Below are 8,199 nucleotides of genomic sequence, written 5' to 3'. Positions count from 1 at the left end.
TCCATGATCTATTTGTCCAAAGAATATTTAAGAGCTAATTTTAAAAAAGTTTCCAAGTTTAAATAACTCAAGACAAATAAAGATGAATTTATGAAATAGATGGGCATAGTAGATGTTAATTAATTTGATATAATATTTAGAATGAACCAGGAAATCATGTGCTTTTGCTTGTATTGCTCCTAATATCAATTACATAAGGGAAATTGACATCTGCCAAGTATAAAATAATTTTAGTATCATATGATATCATAATACTATTTACACTTTCTTGAATAAAGAGAATAGTAGACCCAGAGATACTATAAGTTAAATACGCATTCCTGAGTTAAGCATTTCATCAGTAGGAAATAAATATAGCTGAATTTGGACACTTACTGTGTTGAAAAATTTTCCAGGGGCATGGGGACTTTAGGTTCTTAACTGCTTCAAAAGAAAACGGGAAGGTAAAGACCCAATTTTATAAATTTTAAACCAATTGTCTATGATTTCATTTTGGATTCATATGCTTACAACTCTTTTAGATACATTTGACCTCTTCAGACATTAATTATTAACTCTTCATAAAAGCAGACATTTTACTTCTTGCACTTTTATTTTTAAGCAGCTTGTAGAGCATCATAGGAAACCCATAACCCCTTCCACTTCACCCACACAAACAGCATCATAGGAGACTCACTTGCTCACTTGAGCTACGCAAAGCTTGTTATTGCCTAAGGTAGTCAAGAGTGATTGGTTTACTCCTGAAAGCTTTACCTAAACAGTTGCAGAATGAATGTTAACTTTGATCAATGTACTGTTCTGCAAAGAACATTCATGGGTCAGTCATGTTGGCACAGCCTTAAGGCAGATACTATCCTTTACACAGAAATATCTGAAAGGGCATCTTGATGTAAATGTCTTTTGCTATGAATATATCCCTCATATAATGTATAATCAGATATGTCCCTGACTTGGAGGTTATTTATTATGTGAAGGGTAGCAGTGCTGATGGTGAAACTATCTGAAAATGAAAAGAATCCTTTACACACATGACTGAGATGTTCACTTTCAAAATATCATTAAATCATGATTGTTGTGTGAAGAAGTTGCAATGTGATTTATCCAAGAGTAAAAATCTACAGTCAATTCTTTTAAAAAAGAAGCACCAACATGTAAGGTTTTATTTTTTTCTCAGGGGCAAATATAACACACATATATACTTCTCACATACATACATATATACACACAAACACATACAAACCATGGACAGATATATCTGTATCTGTTTATATACACACAAACACAGAAAACCTTGAATTTTAATTGAGAAAAGAAGGCATTAAGCTACAAAGATGTTGAAGGATCTCTTTTTTAATTGTATCAAATAGCTAAGTTGGAGAATTCTCTGAATTTTGGATTTGGTTTTGATAGTTGTCTAAAGTCTACATTTTGGCCTTAATTTTGTTCTTAGCTTTATGAAGTCTGTACTGCCAAATTCCTTTTTAAATATCACTTCTGATATCTAGTGATGAATAATCAATATAACTGTATCAGTAATAGAAACATATATAGGTCATCAGGATTTAGTGTTAAAACTAGAATATTTCCTGCAATTGGTTTGAATATATGTGCCCCCCTTATCCCCAAATTCATATGTTGACACCCCCAATTTTGTGGTATTTGGAGATGGAGCCTTTGGAAAGTAATTAAGTAATAAGGGTGGAATCCTCATGTTTGGCAGTAAAGTTTTTATGAGACCAGAAAGCTTTCAATAGCAGACTCTTTTTCTGCCTTATGAGGACACAGCTAAAAGACAGCTCTCCGTAAACCAGGAAGAAATTAATCACTGAGAACATGAGTGTGTTGGAAGCTTGATTTCAAACTTCCAGCCTCCAAAACTGTGCAAAAAAAAAAAAAAAAAAAAAAAATTGGTTGAGGTATCCAGTCTATGATAGTTTGTTCTAGCAACCCAAAATAACTAAGATATTCACATTGAAATATAGACAATCATTCTATATGTAAATTGGAGTGAAGATATCCTTACAGAATCTATAGTTTGAAATTCTTTCAGTAAGTGAACTTTTTAAGATGCATGCATCATTGCAATATGAAAATGTTTCAAAAGTTAATGATGATCGTGTGTTTTACCTACAAATTGTTTAATAGTTTTCAAATAGTTAAATAAAATTTAAATAAAATAGACAGACACTTAAACTGTATGAATAATTTCCCTCTTTACAGTGGAGATTCTATTTAAAGTCTCAAAGTGATATTGGGATACTGGGAAAGCACATCAGTCAGATAACTTAGGAATGAGAATGTTACATGTTTTTCAAGCCAATAATTTTTAAAGTACTATTCTGAGAATTCCTCACAGAGAAATTATTTTTTTTTGGTGTTAATATATAACCAAATTTAAACATGATTTCTAAGCTATTTTAGCAATGAAATGGTAATGACAATTAATATTAGAGTATTATAGGTTCATTTTTCATCCCTAAATTTTGTACTATGATGGTGATTTTGGCTTTGATCTCTGCTTCAGCCAAGTATCCATTTTATACTAGGCTAAGTAGTAAAGCTCCACAGTAATAGTATCATCGATCTACCTATTTTTTTTAACCTCTCTTGATGAATTCTAAATGAGGATGCTAGTCCGAGGGTATAAGATTTGCACCATAATTCCTAAGCTCATTTTAATAATTTTTTGAGAAGAATCAGTGCTGAACATTTTAAAAGTCAGAATATATGTGGCTATTAGCATTCTGAGTATTGAGGCTAGAAGGTTAGATTAAATTTTATTTGCTTGTCAGTTCACAATGAGCAGTCAAACAAATAAATAATACAAAATAACAATCTGAGAGAAACTAAGTCACATATGCCAGGAGGGTTAAAGTATTCAGAGCACTGTTCCAGAATGTACTCTCAGATTCTCATATTGGGGCTCATGAAATGGTGAGACTTTACATGTTTCAAAAGTATGATCTTAAGTGTTATTCTTCATGGACCAAACACATGTGTCTCTTAGATTTTGGTGAATATTACTAAAAGGAAAAAGAGGTAAAATGCTATTGTTTTATGAAGTTATCAACGCCAGGGATCATCGTGGAGACCTGCCTTTCTGAATTTAACATTACTGTGTCAGAGTGGCCCTGACATGCATAGTTAAAGTGTGGGTACCCTTATAGCTTACTAGTCTTATCACACTCTTTTTCATGTCCATGGAGAAAAGTCAGGTAGAAAAAAAATAGCAAATGCCTGACATACTCTCATTTAAGAAACCGAATTATAAGGTGAAGGTAGTCTAATGTTCAGTAGAAAGGAATTTCTTGATCTCTCACTTTAGAGAAAACCAGTGCTTGCGTATCCTGCTCACGATGTGGTACATTTGAAAACAACACAAAATCTACTGACATTATAAAGCACCTTGAAAGTAAATTGTTTTGCCTAAAGAAGTTTGTAAATAAGGGAAGCATTAATTAGTAAGAAGGCAGGGCAATGCAACAGAGGGCCTCAAGAGAGACCTTCTCACCCCATGAGCCAAGGAACGCATCACCCTGCCGTTTTTATTTCAGGAAAAGATGGCTAAATTTTCATGGCTGAAGGGTAGTCAGGCTAAAGGGTGTATGGCTGGGTTGCTATGCTTGAAATACCTCTGAGCTGAATTCTTAAATTCTAGAAAATGAGGTTGCAGAATACATACACAAACATGCCCATAAATACTGTATGTGTGTATACAAAACCAGTATTGCAGAGAACCCGTGTATTTGAAGGCTGACATTTTTAACATATGTATATTTTTTCATATGCAGGATATTAGAGTTGTTGAGATTTACCTCCTTGGTTTTGACCTATCTTTTACATAGTAGCCAGGTACGCAGGCCCCATTATCTACAGAATAAAATAAAATGTCTTAATGTGACAGTGTTCATGTTTCACCCTTACCTTTTCTTTCAGACTTCATCTAGACATCCTTTGATGCTTTCTTATTATCTCTCCCTTAGACTTAACTATCTGCCTCATCCTTTCCACCCATAGACTGTCTATAAATCCTTCAAGGTTCAGAACAAGCATTTCTTCCTATAAGAAACATTCCCAAATACCTCCTGTCATAAATGAATATTCTTTCTTTTCCCAGATTAACAATGTGCTCATTTTTGTTTCTGCCCTGTGCTGTAGTGGGACAAGAATCATCTGTGTTTCAAGGTCAAATGACACTGCAACAGTTACCCAGGTTAAGATCACTGTCATCTGTTTCTGGTATCACTACATGATTATTCTTAACTAGCTCTCTTGGATGAAATGTTGCTCCTTCTAACAATTCATTTTCTACCCTAGCAGTTCTCAACTGTTAGTCTATAGCATGAAGTATAATTCAAACTCTCCATAGGCTGTGTCACCAGATTTTAATGAATATGTGAGTTTTATTTTAACTAGAGCTTTATAAATAAACTGTTAAAATAGTTTGACAAGATGCTGAGCAGGGTAGGACACATAAAAAACTGGGGTGCAGCTTGCTCCAAGTCATAATATAATGTGGGATTTATTCCGGAGGAAAATCTAGTGTATACTAAAACATGTAAAAACAATTTGTCTTCTATAAAGTAGGAGAACTAAAGCAGAGACACAGAAATGAAGGGCGGCTAATGAATCAAATTCAGTCTGGATGCCTTTCTAGACACTAGAGCATTGTTACACCAGCCTAATTAATGTCAGAGTTATAATCGTTAGTTGTTTGTGTTGGTTTTCAGACTTACACTGCCTTCATGTGTGTCTCAACATTTTTGATGTATGTCCACAGTCCCCCCATGCTCAAGTGTGAATTCAAGGTGCTCTTTCATCAAATGTTTCATCTTAATTCTTTTAGTGAGAAACCCGATCTGAACTGATTAGTTTCGTTTAAGGTGAAACTTACACATTTTGATGGAGGAGATCTCTTCATGTATTTTTTTTGTAGTATGTTGCTTCAGATCCTTCTGAGAATCTTATATAATATCAAGGGCATTTACCTTATTACTTTTCCAGAAGTCCAACATATTCTGCATGCTAAATCATACCTGGTCCTAAGGATTTCCACTGAGAGATTGTGGCCTTGTATTTTAAATTCGTCTCTCAAAACAAATGTTCAGAATGGCTGATGTTCACAGAAATTTTCCAATAACCAAATCTGACTCTGCCTCTCTGCTCCTTTAAACTCTTAGTATCTCTTCATAGTCCTCAAGATTCAAGCTCATCAATCCAGCGCAGGTGGTCCTTTCTGATTTTGCCTCTGTTAACATCTCCATCTTCCACTCCTACTCCAGTCATACTGAAGCTTTCAGAAATTGCCCATGCTCTTTTGTAACTACTGCTTTCCACATATTTATTTCTCAGCCTGATATATTTTTTCCACTGTACCCAGTTTGTTAAGGCCTACTAAATTTTGTGTTATCAGTATAGTTTTCTTACCCCTTAACACTTAGCTTGTTGTCACTTTGATAGGCTCCATTCTATTTTGCATTTTCTCCAGCTGTTCCATTATTCTATACTATACACTTTAATTTCCTGTTAACTGTACTCTACTTACTCCTGTTTTATTTATCTTTAAAGGATGGTGGCCTCTCTGTATTCTTAGTTCTTAGTAGAATAGACAAATGATAAATATTTGTTCAATAACTGCATTCAAAACAAATAAAACATAACTTTTTAATTGAATGTAGCTCTGAGGGGAGATAACATTTGTTGATTTTTGATGATACTGGTTGGGATATGTAGAGAGATTTTATAAATCTAACATCTTCAATGAATAGGCTGTTTTTAGCTATTCCTCTAAAATTTCAAATGATCAAGTCTGTTTTTAATGAATCATATTTTAAAATTCCTATATTCAAATTATTGATGAGTACCTGAAATAAAAGCACCAGATATTGTTGATGAAAAATAGCTCATGTACTTTATAAACCAGAAATGTGGATGATGACATTGATATTTGATAAGAAAATTAATGCCTGACAGTTTCTTCATAGTTATATTAATAGTTTAACCCTTTCTATTTTAATCAAATGGAATTTTTAAGTGGGTTTATTATTCATTAGTTATTGATAATTTATTAGTTTATCACTAAGTTTTTAGGGGAGTATGAATAGGAAGACAGTACTGGTTAGACTTCTGTTTTATAATAGCTTGGAAGAGGCAGTGTTAGAAAAAAAGCACATTTTTTAGAGGCAAATAATTTTCTTGATTATTCTTTTAATTAGATAGAATTTCAAACTTAAATTTATAATAACAGTAAAGAGTAAAAGGAATTCCACTCTACTTTTTACCCAGGTTCAGTAATTGTACTACATACACATACACACACCTTTTTTTTTTTTTTCTGAACCAAGTAAGTTGGAGACACCATGTGTCTTTTACCCTAAATAATTATAAGTGAAATTCCTGCAAAAAAGGACGTTTTCTCATATAGCTACAATGCAGTTGACGAAATCAGGAAATTCCATATTGATATATTATGATTATCTAATCCATACTCCATGGCTGTCAAGGTGGTTCAGTGGTAAAGAATCTGCCTGCAAGGCAGGAGATGTGGGTTAAATCCTTGGGTTGGCAAGATCCCATGGAAAAGGAAATGGCAACCCACTCCAGTATTCTTGCCTGGGAAACCCCATGGACAGAGGAGCCTGGTGGACTACAGTCCCTGGAGTCACAAAAGAGTCAGACAGGGCTTTGTGGCTAAACAAACAAAGCAATCCATACTTCATATTCGAATGTTAAAAATCACCCTAATAATGCTTTACAGCTGTTTTTTCCAGATCTAGGATCAAATTGAAGTTTGTGTGCACTCTTCAGTTGTCACATCTTTTTAGTCTCCTTTAATCTGGATCAATTTTCAACTTTTCTTTCTTTTATGACCTTAAAATTTTGAAGCATAAAATCCATTTATTTTGTAGGATGTCTCTCAGTTTGGGATTTTTCTGACGTTTCCTCATGATTCGATTTATGGTTAGGTAATTTTGGCAAGAATACCACAGATGTGATGTTGTCTCCTTCTCATTACATCATATCAAGAGACACATGGCATGGTTTGTTTGAATATTGATAAGGCTCTACTAACAAAGTTAAGTAATTTCTCTATCCAGTGAACATTTTTTGTAGACCCATATCTAGTTTGAGTAACATGCATATCTATGCATGTTCCTGTTTTCAACATTTCACCTAGTCAGATTTCAGTTGAGATTACAAATAATTGGAAAAAAGAGAAGACTTTTAAGGAGTTTCATGTATCAGTACAAACAGAGACATTTAAAGCAAAAAATTTGAATAGAATTCAATAATTATTTTAAGCCTATATTCTTAAAGGTTTCCTAATGACTCTTTCAGAAGAATTTTCTTCCTATTCTGCCCATCCATAGCAGCATAATGTCAAACGGAGACTGCATGATTTGATGTCTAAAGTTATGAATTCTAATCTGTGCTCTCTAATCTGTAAGAAATGATGGCTTAAATACAATGCATTCACTCCTGTCATATCTGTTAAATGAGGATGATAATCATGTCCTTACTAAATAGGTCCTTATTTATAGAGAACATATTTGTGAAAACTTGGAAATCTGTAAATACTACACTGACATAAGATGGTATTATATATTTTGGTAAATATAATACAGAAGTTTCAGTGGTCAAACAATACAGACAGTGGTACTAAATTCTCTGTAGGATGGTGATAAATATCAACTATATATTTCTGAAAGTATGTTTAAACTGATAACTTACACATACAGACATCTATGATAATTTCATTGCCTTGTCAGTATTGTTAGTTTTGAGAAGAAACTATGCCATCTTTTTTGTATGTCCTTCAGAGTGCCCTTCAGTGGATTATACTGAGTGATTTTGTTCATATTATTGATTACATGTTCAGAAAACTATGAGCTACAATAGCTACATGCATGAAATCTCATGTTAGCAAAATACTTTTTAAATGTTTCTAGACCTTAACTTGTGATATACTTCAATATTCCTCTTACTGTATTTGGACACAAAATGCATGTAGGTAGAGGATCAGTGAGTGGGTGGAGGACCTGGCTTCCTACCCCACTGTGTGGTCTTATAGAAGTCACTTCTCCTCTTTGGACTTAAGTTTTCCATGGGTATCTTTCCAAGTGGCACAGTGGTAAAGAATCTGCCTGCCAATGCAAGAGATGCAAGAGAAGTGGGTTCAGTCCCCGGGTCAGGAAAATC

This window comes from Bubalus kerabau, chromosome 4 (assembly GCF_029407905.1).
Source record: "Bubalus kerabau isolate K-KA32 ecotype Philippines breed swamp buffalo chromosome 4, PCC_UOA_SB_1v2, whole genome shotgun sequence".
Lineage (NCBI taxonomy): Eukaryota > Metazoa > Chordata > Mammalia > Artiodactyla > Bovidae > Bubalus > Bubalus kerabau.
This window is presented reverse-complemented; position numbering follows the sequence as displayed.